At 35.1% G+C, this 20562-nt stretch overlaps 1 protein-coding gene across 5 annotated transcripts in view; it reads right to left on the minus strand.

Annotated features, from left to right (window-relative positions):
• TENM3 (teneurin transmembrane protein 3) overlaps positions 1-20562 on the minus strand; it is a 583022-nt gene that overhangs the window by 426262 nt on the left and 136198 nt on the right. For all 5 annotated transcript variants that reach the window (XM_090138907.1, XM_090138906.1, XM_090138905.1 and 2 more), the window contains exon 3: positions 15834-15885. The gene's annotated coding sequence lies outside the window, so the exon portion shown is untranslated. The remainder of the gene's footprint in view (positions 1-15833; positions 15886-20562) is intronic.

Here is a 20562-nt window from a genome sequence, read left to right on the forward strand (position 1 = left end):
GCACTGTGGGTGGCTGGTGGTTGTGCACAGCAGTAGCAAAACTAACTGGTCTTTGCTACACAGTGAAATTACTATTGCGGCTTTCAAATTACCTTTGATAACTTAAAAAAGAAACTTCAATAGGGAAATACAAAAGTGTCAAATATTTGGAGATAAAAAGAAAAGCATAATGCATTTTTTTTTCTTTGCCAAAATCCTAGTGATAAACTAATCTTTAGGGAAAAGCTCTCGGAGAGGATCCAGAGGAAGGTTGCCAAGATGATCAGAGGGCTGAACCACCTCTTCTCTGAAGACAGGCTTAAGGAGCTGGGCTTGTTCAGACTGGAGAAGGCTACAGGAGACCTTATTAAAGCCTTCCAGTACATAAAGTGAGATTAAAAACAGGAGGGAAATCAAGTTTTTACATAGGTACATACTGATTAGAACAAGGGAGAAGAGTTTTAAACTAAAGGAGGGAAGATTCAGATTAGAGGTCAGTGGGAAAATTTTCACTGAAAAGGTGATATAGTGCTAAACAGGTTGCCCAGAGAGGTTGTGGATGCCCTGTCCCTGGAGATGTTTAAGGCCAGGTTGGATGGGCCCTGGGCAATCTGACCCAGTACTTGATCTAGTGGCTGGCAGCTCTGCCTGAGGCAGCGGGGTTGAAACTTGATGATCGTTTTCCAACCCAAGCCATTCTATGATTTTGTGAATTTTCACCCTTTACTTAAGCCAAACTGACATTGTTTCTTGACTCTGATCTTCACATCAGCAATAAAATCAGTCAATGCTGCCTTATTCTTTCTTTTTGTAGTCAAACACTTCTAAATACTAAATAGAAGTGGACAGGACCTCTCATTTCTTAAAATAATTCTTTTTCAGACAGCGGGAAAAAAGTTCTGTTTGTGTTCAACTGTTTACCCTCACAAGCACTTAGAAACTAAGGTGTGACGTGGCATTTCTCTCCAAAAAGTAACTGTTCTTCTAAGTAAAGACTACAGAGAAGAATTCATTCTTAAGATAAAATAAAATTTTAAACTTCAGGCGGGATCCATCAAATCTCTACAACTGCTAAAATGACATTTTGTTCTCTACTTACAGACACATCAGCACCTATTTTTGCCAAAGCTGAAAACTGTCTATTTCCTCTGCCATGACCAATAACTCCCCTTATACATTTGTGTATTAGGTGACAAGGAGAATTCTGGTATGACGCTAACATTTACTTTTCCAGGAAAAGGTATTCAGATGGTGGTTCTGTACTGTAGGGCTAGCCAAAGCATTAAGTGGTATCCTCCATGGAATCCCTGTGATTTTATTCATTTCATGGATACAAAGCTAGCAAGTGTATAAAATCGAGAAGGCTTCAAATTGCAAATATTTCTGCTGTTTACTATCCAGATTGTTTTTTATCCTGAAATAGTCCCCTCAGCTGCTCAAAGTGAGAAAGCTGCTGCCTATGCCTAATGCTATCTGACAACTGAATCAAAGTTCTCTTAAATACGTGAAGCTCCACCTGTTGTTTTCAAATAAAAATTCTTATGCAGAAAGCTAAAACTCTACAATATTTCCTTAACCACTGTATTTTCAATAAGCCTTGAAACTGTAAGATAGAGAGATTGCTGGAAATTTGTTAGTTATATTGGCAAAGTATTTCTATTCTTTTAAGTTAAAGGAGGAAAAAAAAAAAAAAAGGAAAGATGATTCCAGTGAGATAACACAAACTCTGAAACCATTATTTTATATGTTATATATTATGATAAAATCTAGACATCTAAAATGGTCTTTGTGGAGTAGAGCAGTTGTGCATAAACTATCAATACACCTTTCACAATTTTAAGGTGCATCAGCATATCTGCAATACATGTCTATGGGCATACATGCATTCCTTCCTACTTCAGCCTCTCTAGATTTTTCCCTACAACTCTATAAAGAAAAGAGCAAAGCAACATGCAATTTTTTATCCATGTACTGTAGCTGGGATAACTCTGATTTTTTTTAAATTACAAACATGAAGGATATAAACAAGCTCAGTGCCAAACTCTCCTTACCATGGAGTACAACTATTCAGAATATTGCACATTAATAAACAATTCATCCTTTGATCCCATTCATTGGCTTTTTGTCTGATGCATGTTAAACCAGTCAGCTGTTCTGCATCTAAGAAAATACTATCATATGCATTCACAAGTATAACAGGACAGACTGAAATGAACAAGTTCAGATAATTTAATTAGGTCATAGGTTTTTTTTTTTTTTTAATATAATTCAGTAAGTATTTGAACTTTTAACTTGTGTTAGCTCAATTTCCTCATGCTTTCATTTACCATTTGTTGGGGACATTACAGTGATTAGCCAAAGCCCTTCCAGCTCTTAATGTTCCCAATAAATTCTGGTTTAAATTGACTGTCACTCTCTCACTATGATAAAGTAAGTATCTGACATCTTAGAAGGAACCAGTCTACTGTCTATTACATTTTCTTGAACAAATTTTTTCTAGTTCCTCAAAATCAACAAAAATAGAATTGTAATAAAGACTACCATGAGTAGCCTCAGCAGGCAAGTGGGCTGAACAAGTGCATTCTCAGACACTTTTACAATCCTGATTCTTTTGGGAGTTAAAATGATCCTGTGTGTCTTTTGCTTGACAAGCTAAATAACATTATATTCGTATTTAATTGTTTTGTTACCAAGTTATTAGCAGTGTCAGAACTTCCTGAGAAGAAAAGCCAAGTATTCTGCATGTCGGCAATGTATACCCACTGTGCTGAGAAGCAAATGGAACAGCAATGTTATTGTTCTATTAGGCTCAAAGATTTGCTGTTGGCTAAGTGCCTTGAAAACCAATCTGCTAAATTATAATGTGGCACTCTAAAAATTCTGCAAACTTGGGTATTAAAAATGTCTTCAGGAACTTTTCTATTGAGGATAACAATTCCTTTTGTTCAGATTGATTGCTATTGATTCTGAGGTATGTTTATAACTCAAGTAAAATTAGGAAAGATACATTGGGCAGAAAAAGAAGAAATTCTATCTCTTAGCCTCTCAGTTCCTCATAACAACACATTCATATTCACATCACAAAACCTATCTTGCGAATATTTGTATTTTGCAATCATTACCTAATCAGTAGTCAAAATAGGAAGGCAAATAAAAGCATTCTAGGCTAGCAGTTTTTGGAGAACAAATTCTGCCTTTGTATGAATACAATGTGATGTCTTCTATCACTTGTATCCCCCTTAATTAATCTCCTCTGATTTATTTAGTAGGACAACATGCTTTGATAAGTGATGCTTTCCTGTCCATCCTTCCTGGTAGCTAAATCTACACAGTATGCTACCTTAAATTCTTTTAAGTATCTTGCTTTAGGTTTTCAGTGGATTCAGGTGAAGAATATAGCTTTATTGCGCTATCATTAATGTATATTTTACAATGCTTTATTCAAATAAATAAATCCTTTATTTTCATTTTTCAGAATATGCACTGCCACAGAATAAGACTGTGTACCCAAGCGGTCCATTTTATCTCCAAATCTCAATGTAATTTTGTATAACATGATATACTTTTAAAGAATAAAAATAACATTTTTTTACAAACCAAGAAAGCAAAAGTATGTAACATTTCTAAAATTATTCAAAACTAGTTAGCTCCATAGAGCATACTTCCTCTGCCCAATAATTAATGACAAGATAATAGGAAAGGGATGGTAAGCTTTCTTTTCCTACTGAAGCCAAAGTTTGGGGGTACTCCCAGAGAGACCTTAAATTTGTATTATTTCCATGGGACTGAGTTCTGACGCGATGACACCAGCTCTGATCAGCATGTAAGGCACTTTACAAACTTTACAACATGAACTAGAAATCCAACAACCAATATAGGAAAAAACTTACAAACTTCCAAGTGAAAACATCATGTTTGGACTTGGAGATATTAAATCCATGTGCAAAATGTTTACTAAGATGAAAGCATTACTCCATTATGCAAAAAAAGAAAAAAACATGTTAAAAAATGGAATCCTAATAAATACAAAGTTTTGCAACAGTAAAGACTCAGTATATTTCCTAGTTACACAGAAGCTGAGATATATAAAGGTTATTAATGAGAGAGGAGAAAAGTAGCAATGTGCATGAGAAGGATATGCGTGAAGTATTGCTTTATACAAACCCAATCCACCTTTCACTGTGAAAACAGAGTACATATGACAAGTCTACATTTATTCCTGTGTCAAGTGATATGACAACAGCATTGAACAGCACAGTTAATGAACTTGTGAACAGCACTGTTAAAGAACTGCTATTTCTCTCTATTATTTTCCTTGAGGCTTGAATGTGCATTCATATATGTATGGACAATAATATGTATACTTTCTACTTTGCTGATTAATACATCTAAAAGGAAACTACATAAATGTAACACACTTTTCTTAAAGTTGAGTGCAATATACTTTTAAACAATATCAATCTGTTTATGAGCAAGGAGAGAGGGAGAAAAAGCCTATTTCTTCAAACTATACGTAACTAGAGCTTGTTTCCAAAATTCAAGTCATTTTGTTGTGTCCACTCAATACCTGTGACATTGGAAGGGAACTATGATGGATCTACGAGGTTGCCTTCAAGACAGCTCCATCTTGACTTTCAAAAAAAGAAAAAGGAGAAAGGATGGACTCACTATTACAAGCCTCTAACACATTAGTATACGTATCTGGCTTGTGCTACACTTCCTCTTATCCTCCTGACATTTCAAGAGCTCTCTGCCAGATCTTACAAATGCTCTCCACTAAAAATAACTGCTGACATTTGCAAGTGGCATGTACTAATTACATTCAGAATAGGCTTTCTACATATGTTTATTTGTTTATCCTATTTTTTATAAACCTTGGCTCTGGTTCTTAAAAAATTGGCAAGAGTATCCCATACCTGTCTTAAAACATACAAGTTTAACTATTATAATGGGAACGTTTTTGATATTAATGTCTAACAGGGGGGTTTGGATTGCCTTTTATTTATTTTTAAATACTTGCATGTCTATCCAGCATTCAGTGACTGAAAACAGTAGTAGTCTGCCTCATTATAACAATTCAATTTCTGAAGGAGGGAATCCAGCACACAGAATAACATGAAACTGGCTCCTAAAAGATGGCGTCACCTCTCCGTCAAAACGACATGTTCAACATCACTGAAGCACAGACACTTTATTTTAATGGCTTCTAAAGAATATGGCTGCTAATAACCAGCAGTCTGAGGTATGTAGTCACTGTGAGTAGAGTCTCAGTTGGTTTGCTACCAGAAGTAGGAATTTTCATGCATTCTCCTGGTGAACTCTGGCCCTTCCAATTTCAGATGTTAAAGCTATGTTAGTGCCAGTGGCCAGTTCATACCTTCTTTACATGTGGGAGGTGCAAGGACTGCCCCAATCACATTCAGGTTGACTGAAGAAACTACATTTGCTATGGAATTTTATGGAAGGAGTCCTATAGCTCCCTGCTCAGAAACCACTTATTGTTGGGTTACATTAAGTTCATAAACTTGTGACCTGCTGTTCAAATATCTCTGTTTTCACCTTAGTTTTCAGTATATCACAATCCATGTTTCAGTCTCAAATACTACAAGCAAGATTCACAAATATTGTATGTAATGATTAAACACTGAAATTAAAAAATCATGAAGATGCTTCTATAAATGTCTGAACAATTCTAAGTATATCATTTGTAAAATAACAAGTTCTACTATTTTTTTTTTTCCCCCTGAAATGACCTTTTAATTCTCATTGTATTGTATGATACAACTCTTGAAACTTGAGGTTAAAAAATAGCACCAATGCTAAGGTGAACAGAGAACCAATCTGGTTTCTCCTGAGAGGAAAACTCCGATTTCAGCTTGCGGCCTATAAGGAGGCCACAAGGTACATGGGGTGCATTTCGTCAATAAAAAGTGACTGTCCCTCCTAGCCCTTATATACTCAGACAGAGGCAGGGTATGCTAACTGTGGGTTACTGGTAACAAAGACACAGCATTTCACACTCTAGTTACATTGGTTCTTACATGTTCCTGACACTGCTTTTGCATCTGCCCATGAAAATTCTCCAGAAACCATACCATTTTTGATACATGTTCAGAAGATCTGAAAACTGATTGATAATAATATCATTTTCTTTCCTTCTTTCTTTCTTTCTTTCTTTTTTTTTTTAATCAGGCAACTACTGAATATATGTAAAATGCACATCTATATTTACTTTGTTTTTTGATAAACACTTGTCTTTCAATTACATTAAAATAAATCTAATTATTATATTTGTCCTGTCACTATTCCTGCATTATCTCATTGATTACTGCAGAATACAAATTATCTGCTGAGGTTTGGAAAACTGAATGAATTAGCACATTCCCAAACTGAGATGCTTTCTTAGGCTCTTACACCTTGATTAAGGTAAGAATTTTATTCCTCTTCTCTCATTTAGGATACCAACATTCCTTGCCAGCTGTGATCCCTCAAGGGAAAAGTACAGGCTTTTCAATCATGTAAATATAATGCCTCACTGCTGTCTGTTATTGAAAACTGTTAAGAGCTACTATATAAGAAAAATAAAATCTGTCACAAAGAGTTAAGCTGGAGACAAAAATTTTCTGTAGTATGGAACATAAGAGATGTCATTTCATTTTAAAACATACTGTCTGTTTTGTACCAACAAAGTTTTGTATAAACGTCACTGAAATATAAAGCACTTTCAGTTGAGTTCAGACTGGGAGAATCTTCTTGATGGAGCTCATCTCAAAATCATTTGAAGTCCAAAGTGTCTATGCAAAACCATTAATCTCAGAATGTGTCTAAACACTATCCTGGAGACAGGCTGCAATTTACAGTTCTCTGTGACAGAAAAATCACTGGTAGAGCCCTGTCATTTAACCCCAATGATTTCTTTGGTAGGCATGGAAAGAAAGGTTTTCATACTGTCCTGTCATAGAAGGACTACAGAATCTGTCAACGCTGTGTAGCTTTACAATATAAATAGAAGTGACGTGTAGGTTTTCCAGTCATTGTGAAACAGAAGTCAGCAAGGTGGTCTTTTAGATCAGTGTCATTGACAAAAACTTGCTACATGAAGTATAAAGAGAGCTTCTATATTTCTTGGGGGAAAACATATGGGAAAAATATTTCTGCCTTCTGCATCAGGTTTTTGTTCTACCTACTTTAAATGTAAGATGGAGCTCTCTAGTTTCATGCAAGCCGGCTGTATGGTTTCAATCTCCAATTAACTAATAGCACATGTTTGATAGAAGGGGACTGCAGAGTGATGGCCATGCTTATCTGCCCAATATACACAAATCAAAGTTCTGAAGAGTCCAGCTGGCTAAAAATCACATTTGTGTAAAGCAGACATTCACACTGGATTTACAGTTTAAGTGCCTCTGTGTTTAGTATGTGTTTCACCATCAAAAATTAACCCTATGTAACAGTGCATCTATCTTACAGTTTACAGATATTTGCAATGCATGAGTTTTATACAGCTTTTCAATTGCCTTCATATATCTATGTAGAAACTATTTAGCAAAATACAGTAAGCCAACTTCTTTTTCTTTTGCACATAGAACATTGTTTTTCCATTTGAAAATATTGATTGAAGTTACCTGAGAAGTCATATTTCACACCTGTCACCAATGCAACATTTTGGAGCAGTGTGCAAAGTAATTATGTTCATATTATGTAAAGCTCTTCACGTAAAACTCCTAGAATATTATCTCACAGACACTATTGCTGGGTGCTGAGGAAAAAGAATGTCAGAAGCATACACAGGGGGTCACCCAAAAGTCATTTAGTGCTTCTTGACTTTATTGGCCTTGCCTTTTCCTTGCCCGGGAAGATCTTCACCTGTTCTGAGAAATTTATGGAACAGAGATGGCATCACATTTTCCCTGCTGGGCAGAAGAACTGACATTGACTTACCAACTAAGAAAACCCAGGGGTGGGGGTGAAGGATGCATTCCTCTACACTAAGGAAACTGTGCAGCTGGCCTCAAGAGTGGCTAAAGTTATAGCCAAGACAAAGGGACATACTGATGTGTTTTAGAAATACATGCACTCCTCACACAATAGAAACTGGTTCAAGTGTCAAGGAACAACACAACATATTGTAGGTGAGGAAGATGAGAAAAGACCTTTATCTATGAGCCTCCTCAGAGTTTAAGACCTTCAAAAGCACTCAGGAAAAACTTACTGAGCTACAAGATGCACCACCTGATATTCAAGCCTGATCAGATGCTAGGGGCACACGTACAGCAGTAGAGCTCCTATTAGTCATGATCTTCAAGAGCTCTGACACTGGCCATCTCTGCCTCATTTATGAATAGAAGAGATGAAGAACTTCATCCAAAACACAAGAAAATAACAATGATAATGTTGTAAAATGAGAACAGCAGTCAATATGTTTAAATGTCTTATCTGTGTTTGGTGGAACAAACTATTTGAAGAGGGGCTAGACAAGAAATAATGTGCAATTTTCCAGGCACATTTTTAAGATGCAGTGATAATGATAAACACACTAAAAACCTTCAATTATGAATTCATTTACATCTTCTCATTCAAATTTAGTTATCCTCGATGTGATATTAAGAGTGATAGTAGTATACTTTATGCTAGCTTTGCAGTGCATTGAGCTAGCAGTTACTAACTTAGACAGTGATAAATACAGTAACTGCTAGCTTTAAAGAAAATCATCAGTGTTGCACAGCGTTCAGGACATAAATACCTTTATACCTGAAAAATGTTAGTATATACATTTGTAAGCAATCTGCTTTCTCAATACACTACAGAATGCTTAAATAAGTTTACAATTTACAAGAGCCATGCAAAGTGTAACTCATCACAGTATGCCAAAAAATGAATATTTTCTTCAGAATTTTAGAGCTGAAGGTTGTAAAACTAAAAGGACTAATGGCATTTATTAGAATTCCACAGATTAAGAATGTTAGCTATGCACTAAATTAATCCATTTTTTTTGTTATTAGCACCCCAATATATTCTGATTTTGAGCATTTCCTATGAAAAAGTACTACTTTTCTTGAAATCTAACAGAGTGCAAAGTGATTCACTGAACTGGACAAATGCATACTATGGCCAGGGTCCCTAAATTCTTTTATTTTTGTTGCCTGTAAGTCCTGAGTTTTTTTCTTCCATTTTCCACAGCTTCAGATTTTCTGTGTGTACAAAATTCTCCACTTTAACCTTAAATTTTTCTGTCCTTCTGGTGTTCACTGACAATCTTCGAGGCTTGCGCTTTATTCTCCTTCAGGGTTCATTCTTCTTCTAAATACTCATCATCCATTGCATTCTATAAAGAGAGTTCCCAGCAGTAGATTTTAAAATAAAAGATAAAATGTTCAGTATCTGAACATTTAGGGCTCTAGTGTCAGTACCTGCAATGCCTCCTGTTGACAATGATGGTTATCACTGGGGGCAACTGAAATATGTTCATTCTGAACTGTCTTCAGAAATCAGCCTTATCTGATTGTTCTTTCAGATCAAAAGAAGTAGGAAGACAAAGTAAGCTGTGCATATTCTTTCACTCTGCACTTTGTTGTTAAAAAAGGAGGAATCCCACTAGGACCCATAAACCGCTTTTAGACATCACTAATCTTTGCTATGAATTTCTATTTTTTTTTTCCATTTACTGCCATCTGACTGATTAGATTTTGATATTTTAGTGACATAGAGCAGCACTGTTAGGAATTAATGTGCAAAACATATGGAAAAATCTGGACAGACAAAAGAACATTTATTGCTCTAAGGAAAATGACATGTAATTCTCAGCACTTACAGCTGAGATTAGACTTTTTTCCACACTATAAGTACGTAGTCAGCAATAGGAATACCTGCAAGGTCTCACCTGGAGCTCCTGGATTAAGACACTGTTACCCTATCTTTTAAATATTTGTGTATGTAAGAGGCAGTGCATGCTACCTTAAGGTTCAATTTCAATAATTAAATACATAAGTACCTTTGTCAATTGTTTAAAGCAGAGAGAAAAGCAATCACTCTTTTTTTTCTTTTTCAAAAACTCAAAAACACAGCATAGTTCACATTGATTCTGGCAAAAGAGATGTGAAATACTACATATCAAAGTTTTGTTGAAAAAACAAACTGGGATTGATTTGTATATCGTACATCTCAGGCTTCACATTCAGCTTTACACAGATAGAGCTGTAATTGGTGACTTTTCCAAAATTCAGCAGGACCCTGCTGAGGATCTCTACGTTTATATAAAACAGCACAACCTGTGTGATTGATAGCAAGTGAATAAATGAAATATATTTTACACTGTTTTTATAGTCTCTGACACAGCCATTATCAATGGAATTAAAATTTTAACACGAAGCACATATCCTATATCTGTTTTCTGCATCCACATTTTGGTACTTACCATTAATTTATATACTACTGAACAATTCTCAGAAAGTCTATGTATAACCAACCAGTTCCCAATTTTGTAATGAGTTCTACCCGGTTCATTGGCTTGTATCATCCAAATGACCTGACCTTTTTCCCCCCATTAAAAGATGATCAGGTCAATTACCATCTCATTGACACTCATACAGAGTTTGTTCATCTTGCTCTGTCTTACTATGGTGTAAAAATGTGTTCTGTGGAAAAGTATGATTTGTACAGTATTCCGAAGCACAATGAGCCAGATCACTGCTTCTTCTCGGTACCTGTCATATGCTGGAGAAAAGGATTTGGATGACAATTGAATCTGAGACCAGTTTGCCATCTGCTCAGAAGAGAATGCATTAAAATATCCCTATTCATTAAAGGAAATGTCTCTTAAACCTCTTTGAAAGCACATCACAGTAGATCTTGAGGTCAAATCTTCCTCTCAGGAAATCACATCCCTTCTTATACATGCAGTTAAATCTACACAGACCCAGCAAAAATCTGCTGCTCAAATGTTGATTCTTATTGTACACAGAAAGTGCACAAATCACAGCTTTTTCACAAAAAAAGACAGAATGTTAAAAAGAATAAAAATCAAGTTCTTTGTTCTCTCACTAGAAATTCTCACTGACAAATTGAGTTACACTTGCTTCTGGTTCAGCTTCAAGTACCAGCTTCACATTTTCTTGATTTCTATGCTTCCTGATTTATCTCCCTTGGGCTATTCAGGTTAGATGGATTCAAAAGACTAAGTATAAAAATTATGGTACGAATTCTACCACAAATAAGCCTTAAAAAGTAGTTCAAAGCACCACAATAAACCATGAGAAAGGGTTTTTGAAGGGAAGTAACAAAACGTTCTTTGAAACAATAGTGCAGTGGTTCAAGAATAATTGAGCATCTTAAAATGAAAAGGCTGCAATACTCATGGTAACTCAAAGCATCTGCTGTACTACTTCTAGACATGTCATTACCATGCTGCAAGAGAGAAACTGTCAACATTATTTATTATTATGCTCAAGAAACAAATAAAATCTTTGATTTTTATCTCCCCTTCTATTTTGGCATGCAAGTGACAAACAGTATACACAAACATGGGGAACAAAAGAATCTTCTTTTAAAGGAGTTCCTGTTCTTTTTCATCTAATGCACTAGTCAGAAAACATGACCTTACTAGTTCAGTTATATCCACAATATCTGAGAAAACCCAATTTCTATGTCACAGCAAATATTTCTCTTGGAAAAAGAAACTGTGTTTCTACAAAGAAAGTAAAACACTATTTTTCTAATACCAAGTTAGTATAAAATTATACAGACTAGAAATGGCAGTGTCTTCTAGAATTTACCACCTATTATATTTATTCTCTTATCCTGGAGCGAACAACATACGTGTTAATGCCAAAAAACTCCAGAACTAAAAGCAAGTTCTAAAATACTGTGTCTTAACACAGTATTAAAATTCCTGGACACAACAGATGTTGCACCTCCCTGGGCACAGTGTTTTTCCCATTGCTCTGCTTCTCTAAAAGGGAGTTCCTGATTTTGCCCACAAATACTCCATAGGAGAGTTTAACCAAGAAACACACAAATTGTTCCTAAGGACAAAGGTAAATTTTCAGCCTTCCAGGAAAAGAATGCTTATATATTTTTCAGAACACCCAGAATATTTCATGCTGAATCCCTTGATATGTAAGGTCAGTCTTACCTAGATGAAACAAAGCCTGAGCTCTACAGCTCATCTCATGCTGTGCACATGCCAGCAGGTTGCACTGGGGCTCAAGAGTAAGGCTAACTTCCACTTTCTGCTGGAATCCCAGGAGATTCAGGATCTTGTGGCAAAATAATCTTTTAGCAGTTACTTTGCACCTGAGGACACCTAAGGTTTACAAAGGAGGCATCTCTTCATTTATGCTGCTCTTAAACAGGTTAAGGTAGATATGCTCGGGAACTGCTTAATGATCTGATAAAATGGAGCTCATTTCTAATCAAACAGCTCCGACCACTTTTCATTAACAGTATAATGCTGATTATGAAGATAACAAACTAGAAACTAACAGGTATTATATTAATTGACTTCAGACATTGAACTCATAAATTAACACATCTCAAAAAGGGACTTTAAAGAGGCTGTACACTGGGGGTACACCAAATTCCCAATGGCCAAGAATGCTCAAGACAGAGAAATTTCCCTTGACAAGCAAATCAGAACATTATGGCATTCTACTAAGAGAGGAGAACCTTGGCCCTAATCCATCCTCCCAGAACTATTCAAGCTGCTAAACAGCATCCTTTCTCTTTAGGCAGTTCTATGCCATTTAGAGCTACTGCTCACAAGAGAAATGTGCGGTACTGAAAAGGGCATATAAGCAGAAGTTTTCCACTTTCAGTAAAAAAAAAAACAAAAAAAAAAAAAACATACTAGAGGAGAGACTCAAGTCACCACAAACCCTTCCTACTAAACAAAAAATTCTATTTATGTCCAAAAATGCATAGAACACAAATGAAGTTGCGTTTTCCTGGACAGGCTTCAGAAATATTGATGTAAAGGAACAGAGGGGATTGATTAATAATTGTATTGGAAAAAAAGAAAAAGAAAAGAACAAAAAAAAAAGAACAAAACAACTGTATATAACCAATGTGATTTTTTGTTGTTTTGTTTGTTTGTTTTTTGTACAGGAAGAGTAAAATGTATCTTTTGTGTGAACACTTGTGAGATCATGTATGTGAACATTCACTTAGCAGAACACACCAATCAGGTGATAGGCACACATCTGAGATCATACAGAATTTTAAACATTAGCTCCTGGAAATAAACGTCGAGTGTACTTTGATATTAAGAGGCATGTCTGTATGAACCTTAAACAGAACCTGGAAAAACCCGTGACTGTGTTTTCTGGTCTTAAACACTTCTGTCCATTGAGCTTTGAATTGTTCCCTTTACTGACATGAGCCCAGGAAGGTATAGGTGACTTAGCAAAAAGCTGAGGTAGAGGTAATTCAATATTGTTAAATCACACAGATCTAATTATAGCCTGTAATGACTAAATGGGCAATGGAAGGTAACATTTTATATTGGTTAGTTTTATGAGCATATGTTAGTCTCATATCATAAGTCCAATCTGGGAATATATTTCTGTTTCTACTTAAAAGTATATGCAAACGTTTAGCAGCAGGTACAGACACTACAAAAACTTACAAACACTACAAAACACAAATTCAAGTTAGCAATATAGTCTTAACATTTAGTCCTGGGTAAAAAGGAGAAACACCTTTCAAACAGCTGAACAGAATGTGAAGAAATCACTCACAGTAATCTGACTTTTTTTAAGTGGCATTCATACAGCCTTTCTGAAAAACAGACTAAATTACACGCTCAAGAGTCAAAGAAATAGCAAAAGTGTATTCCCATTACATTCATATAGCTTTGTGTGTGCATTGCAAATAGACAACCAAGAAATATTGTTAGGTACTCAGCTAAACGTTAAATTTATATGTACAACTTTGAATAAATGATATATATATATTTCCCTATCAACTACAGTTACTTTCTTCATTCTTGAAAGAGAATTCTGATAACTCTCACAAACTGTATTTGATTAGAAAGAAAATAGATATGAGCTTATATTTAAGTATTTGTATTTTAAATCCATTAAATAGTATTCTAATTTTTTAATGTCTGATAATTATTTGTCACTAGAAGCTCCTATAAAAAACAATGCAAGTCTTAAGTTGTGTTCTGAAAATGAAACAATAAAGAATAATATTGCACAGAGAAAGTATACTGAAACTTCCCAGTTCACCCAGACATTTCTTTTAGCATTAATTACTCCTATTAAATATTAATTTATTAAGACGGAGCCATGTTATCCTCCTTCTAGAGACTAGATTAAGTGCTGGAGCAGTGTCCTGAAAAAAGGTTACAGAAGTCACTTACACTGTGCACGACAATAGAACTGCAAGTTTATATTTTTTAGCCAATACCTCTAATTCTCACAGTTCCACGAATGAGATCACTTTACGCTACTGAAATCGTTCCTTTGTCAGATTCAAGAAAAAACTGCATTACTCGGCAATTACAGAACACATTTAAATTAAATATGACAACAAGCTAGAAGATGAAAAAGAGGAAAAGCTTGTAAAAAAATCCTGATGATGAAGTCCAGTTCTGGCGATCATGCAATACAATATCTAAAGCCTTTTCCAGGTTACTGAGACTTTTATTCCTTTACACATAGAGCAAGTTTGAAGGGGAGAGAGTTAAAAAAAAAAAAAAAAAAAAAAAAAAAAGAATCTGTGGTCTGTAAATGATCAGCACAAAAATAAATTATGGTCAAGTAACTGAACTTTTCTGATGTGTAAATTGAATCACTCCCACACGCTGGTGTTTTATAATTAAAAGACCATTTTCACTGTTGGAAGTTTTACTGAATTTTGTATTAAAAGAAGAAACAAACCATCAATCAGGAGGAGGTAGAGAACTCAAAGAGCTCAACCCATTAAACTTGAAGAGTGTAGTCGAATTCTGAATGACTTGCTCTAGGAAACTGTAGCTCTTTTAAGGCAGGATACTGTACAAACATTAATGAGCAGAACATGCATTTGATAGCTGTACTAAAACCTTTGTAGTCATACAGAAGAACACACTTCCCATTTGGTGTCACAAGATGCCGAATACGGTTTTACACGAACCCTTTTTGTGAGGTTCACACGCTTTAAAAGATCCGACTTCAACTACCATTGAGAAAAAAAACACTCAGCTATAACTAAAGAAAAAAATAACCAGGTACTTAATTGATTCAATACAGTTGCTATGCAAGTACTGATCAGACTGACTAATATATAGTTACAACCAGAACACTGCCAAATACAAACACTTCTGAGTGGGCACCAACAGCTACCACTACAGAGATTTGATACTCGCCCGACATACTTTCATTTGAGTTTAGGTCCTGGATATAAGTGGCATTTTCAAGTTATTAATCTAAAGAGAAGAACTCTCACAAGAGAGTTAAAAGCTCTTTTTGAGAATTTCATTATGTATTCAATTATGTTATACTCTTGAAAAGACTTATTGGTAACATGGTAAAGCACAGAGGAAGAAAACTTTATCAACCTAGATCTTTTTTCCTGGATAAAATACATAAGTTAAAGTTAACACTACAGCCATTTATCCTTTTTTTTTTATTATTATTATTATTTTTATTTTGACCTACACTGTTATTGCAACAATAGTAAATTAGATACAGCAGCATAAATTATTGAGAATGGGTTAAGTCAATAGGGCATTGCATACGGAGCACACGCTGGCCTCTTGTAATTTTGTAGTTATGCTCTATTCTGTCAGCTAGATAACTGTGTGTCATTTAAAAATCACCAATGCAATATATGGATCCCATTACAGATAGAAGCTGTCAGATGTTTCATCTTACCTTCAGCTTTCTATCTGGTGTTATACTGGTGAGTCTCAGATAAGCCAGGAATCTGCAAATAAGATAGATTATGATGAATAAGGTCATCACGCATCTTAAAAACTATTTAATTATTATTACAAAATGCCATAGTAACTTTTAAAGCAGAATATTAGTTTTTATTTTTCTGTAATTTTTTTCCCCTCTTTGACTTGTGATATAGAATGCATTCCTTAATTGTTTATCTTTCTTAACTTCTACAAGCGAGATGCAGATCTCACAGTATTTATTATAGCTGCTACTGGACTGACATGTTATAAGACAAATTTATTTGTTTAGATTGCATGGAAATCTTGGTTGCATGTTGAATACTAGTTCTAAAAATGTTGTTTGGGGCATCCATGTACATTCTACCCATTTAGTTTCACATTTGGTTTCTTCAGATCACATATGAAAAGGTTCTTTCCTTTCTACTACAGTGGAAAACTGATCAGATGTCCTGAGCATTTAACACAAAATTTAAGATATATGTCTTCCTAGCTTTAGCACAGACAATGAGTTTTCAACGGCACCTTAGCAGTTTCATTGATGTATTATGTATCAGCAAACATGATAAATTATCCTCCCACAGCTCTGCAAAGCCAACATACTCAAAAGTAATATGCATGAAACATACGGGAATGACACTGATTGCTTTTAAAGAAAAACATAACCAATAGCACTTAGAATATATAAAAAGTGCTATTTTCAGAAAGCATTTTTTCATACATATTACAAGCTTATACTGTTCTACAGTTAACTACAAAATGATTTTCTGTTTTAATAATCAGGAATTTGGAGTATTTCATGTATAAAAGGTAGCATTGATAAATTAAGGGGACATACAGAACAAAACCTTCGCCTAGAACGATAGCATCTGAAAATCATACTTCATTCTTTTATTTCTAACATTCCAATTACATTCACACTGGACTGCCTCAAACTCCACAACTACAACCTGCATCTAGAACTTCTCTCCAAACAGGGATCCAAACAGCCTACATTTTTTTTATTTATTTGAGCTTTCAATAATGCTGAAATTTTGCATGTGACAGTGACAACATATGACATAGAATATGAAGAAATGCACACTTCCTGTACTCATGTAAATACTTTTTCCATCACAACATGCTTTGCTTTCATTTCACCAAACTTCCAGCATTAAAAAAAAAAATAAAAAAAAATCAGTGCAAATAAGCACTTAATATGCATACATGCTTAATTTCTTTCAAGCCAAATAGGTGAAGCATAAAGGATCTTTTCTTCTTTCTTGTTTTAAATGTAGATGTTGATCAAAGAATCAAAAGTATGGTCAGTGTGATCCAACTAATGGGCACAGCACCAGAAAAGTCATTTCTAATACTGGCTTCAAACTTCTGACAGGCAGAGATTAAGAAATATGATCAGCACACTATTTTTAACTTCTGGGGAAACAAGTGTACACTCTACATTAAGTCACAATATCGATGCTCTACGTTCTGAAACAAAGTGAGTGAATATTGGATCTGTGCATCCAGGTTCTACCTGAACCGCAAAAGACATTTCCTATGGTATCTGCAAATATGAAATCAGATAGTAAATTTCAGTGCAAATTCTTCCACTGACGAAAGACTCCCCTAAGTTTGGGCCTTGGACTGTAACTGAAGAAAAATTTTATATGGACATAAAATGAATAAATAGCCTGACTGTACAGTCAATATAAAAATTAAATAAACTTCTATGCTAAAAAATAAACATAGGAATTATGGGGTCAAGATAGTGAAAAAACAAAGCCTCAACATTAACAATGCTTTAATGCACAGTGACCACTTGTCAAATCACTCATCTATACCATTTGAAAACCTGGATTTTATATCACAAAATATAAGAAAATTCTATTTAGAGGTATTTCATATTACTTAATTTCATTTTTTTTGTGGATACAAATTTCTTTTTAAGATTGGGGAAAATGAAAATTATGTGACTGTATAGAACAGCTTTTTGCTTAATTGGAGGTCATCAAAAACATCAAGTCCTCCCATTCATACAGAAGCCCCAGTAGTACAGTATTTGCATTTCATCTTTTAGTTCTAAATACAAAAACAAATATAAAGTAATCAGGCTTGTATCTGATTTCCTGAGCATCCAATCATTCATATTTGCATAATCAGAATCCGTGCACTAATGGATCATATGGTAGCCTGTTTCAGGAATTCTGAACCCAAGATAAGCTGGAAGGCAAATCTGAAATGCTGACATGTAAAGATCTATGGTAATTATCTTCATTCCATCCTTATGTTTTCTACATGCATTTTAAGTTGCAGGAATTTTATCTGCCACCACTGGAGGGTGGGCTAATGAATTCTAAGTGATGACCTCACAAATTTCACTCATGCAGGAATTCTTATAACTATGCTCTCTTCAATATTTCTTATTCCTAGGTTTAGAAGACCCTGTGCCCAAAATTCTTCACATTGTGATTCCATTTTCTAGGTGTCTAACAATGCCGATTCAGTTCAGTCATACTTTGGAATATATTCATAGCATGGCACACTTGAATGTCAAGCTAAGTGACGTTCACTGTCAACATACTTAACTCCCTTTGATGCTCTGATCATAATTTACTGGAGCACGATCAAAGAGTGCAGCCCTCAGAAACTTGGGAAGGAGAACTGAAAATAGCAGCCAGTGAAAGACTAATATACAGCAATAGAGGCTCATCCCACATCTGCTCAGATATGGAACTCCACAATTTCACTGGAATAAGTCTGAGCATTCAGTCTCCTGGTTTTAAGAGGAAATATAAAATTCAGCAGAGGGGCTGTGAACAAGAGATTTGAAAATTCAAAAGCTTAATTTTAAGTAGTTCAGCTCATGCACAAACTCTTGCAGATCTGGAACAAGAATATTAGCACCTTAAAAAGTACTACTGATTTAAGAAAAGGGGAATTTAGTGTTGTTAGGATGTATAAATTGTCAATCTGCAACAAGAAAATCATAATTTCCTCTAGTGGGTCCTAACTAGTTTCTGAAAGCTGACACTGAAAAGTCATTTATGACAGCCCTAGCCCAAACAACGTGCCAACAACAAAGTTGCCTGGCATGAGTTGCCTTTCCAGGAGGTTTTTGGTCTCTCGTAACTCCAAAGTCCCTTGAAGGCAAGAGACATACATTTAGAAAACTGAATCTGCTTCCAGTAGTCCAACAGACAAATCAATTTTTTTTTTTCAGCATCCCACAGAAATCAGTGAAATATTTACATAACCATCCATCCCACAGAGAAAATGGAAAACGTAGCAGGAAAAGACACCACTTCTACTTGAGGTATAAGTGGCCCAAAAAAGCTGATAAAACTTCATTGCTGCCTGCCAGACAGAACACTGAAATGATCCAGTACATTCTATTTCTCGTTCAATTTCAAAGTTGTGTATACTTGGAACATGATTTATTATATTTCCATGTTAACTTCCGTGAGAAATAGCACTTTGATTTGAATTGGGTAAATATAATTTGCATGCCAAAAAATAGATTTATGTTACAGGACGCTGACCAGCAGTTTTATTCCCTGGTCAGTTATATGTTGGAATAGGAAAAATGGGTAGAGAGCTTCTTTTCATAGAAACCTGTTATCTCCACCTTTGCTGGAAAGGACCGTTGAAAACTAAGAAGCAATGAATCCAGCGTTAGCACACTGAGAAGGAGCTAGCATAATGCATAGTAGATACTATATGTAGTAGACAAACAGCTATTGGTGATACAGAAACAAATCAGGTAAGTAGCTTCTTGCAAAACTACACTCGCCAAACAGGATTTCAGTAGAATTTATACTGAATAGATTGGATAGGACTAGACATTTACCAACAACTCAGAGAAGCATCCTGGCTACTTTTGTGAATTGTAGTCTTTTGAAGATTGTATTTGAGCCACATCCCTAAGCACAGCTGGAAAGAGTCTGGAGCCAAAGACCATGTAGGGCATTTTTATTTACTAGTTCACTGAGTTGGATCATTGGCACAATTGATCTAAAGTGACTGGTAACAAATGAATTAGAAGCAGCCAAGAGATACAGTGCAATGGAGATCAAACAATGCTAGGCTCGTTCAGAATGAAAGAATGAACTTCACAGATTGCCACTGTAAGCAGTGATCCACTAACACAGTCCCGAAGATCTAAAGAACGAGAAAGAGAAATTTTTGAAATGACCACGGTAATGGTGTATACAATTGTCTACAGCTGAAAGGAACAGTGAGAACAGACTTCTTGGTCCTAAGCAAATCCACTTGAGTACCACTCATTTAAAAAGTGAAATAATATAATTTAAAAAAAAAAAAAAAGCTTCTTATATAACTATATTTTTATACACCTATGTCCTTATATATAGTTTTATGACTGTATAATTAATTATATTTTAACTACAACTATATAAGTAACTGGCCCACACATGATTGCTTGTGTGACAAAGATACACACTATACAAATACAATATTTTACAACTTAATCACAGTACAATTCAACAGCGCAACTATAAAGTAACAGTCACTTAGCAGTACAGATTTATCTCCTATATAAGCACCTTTTTTTTTTTTTTTAATTTAATCACAGTAAGAATGTATCTGTGTGGTATCCACAGAACCTCAACATGCTGTTAATTCACCTGGTTATTAGCAGTGAGGCATAGCCACTACTGGAGCTTCTGATTGTAAGTTGGGAAAAAAAAAAAAAAAAAAAAGAA

This window comes from Phasianus colchicus, chromosome 4 (assembly GCF_987193195.1).
Source record: "Phasianus colchicus chromosome 4, bPhaCol1.hap1.1, whole genome shotgun sequence".
In the NCBI taxonomy this organism is placed as follows: domain Eukaryota; kingdom Metazoa; phylum Chordata; class Aves; order Galliformes; family Phasianidae; genus Phasianus; species Phasianus colchicus.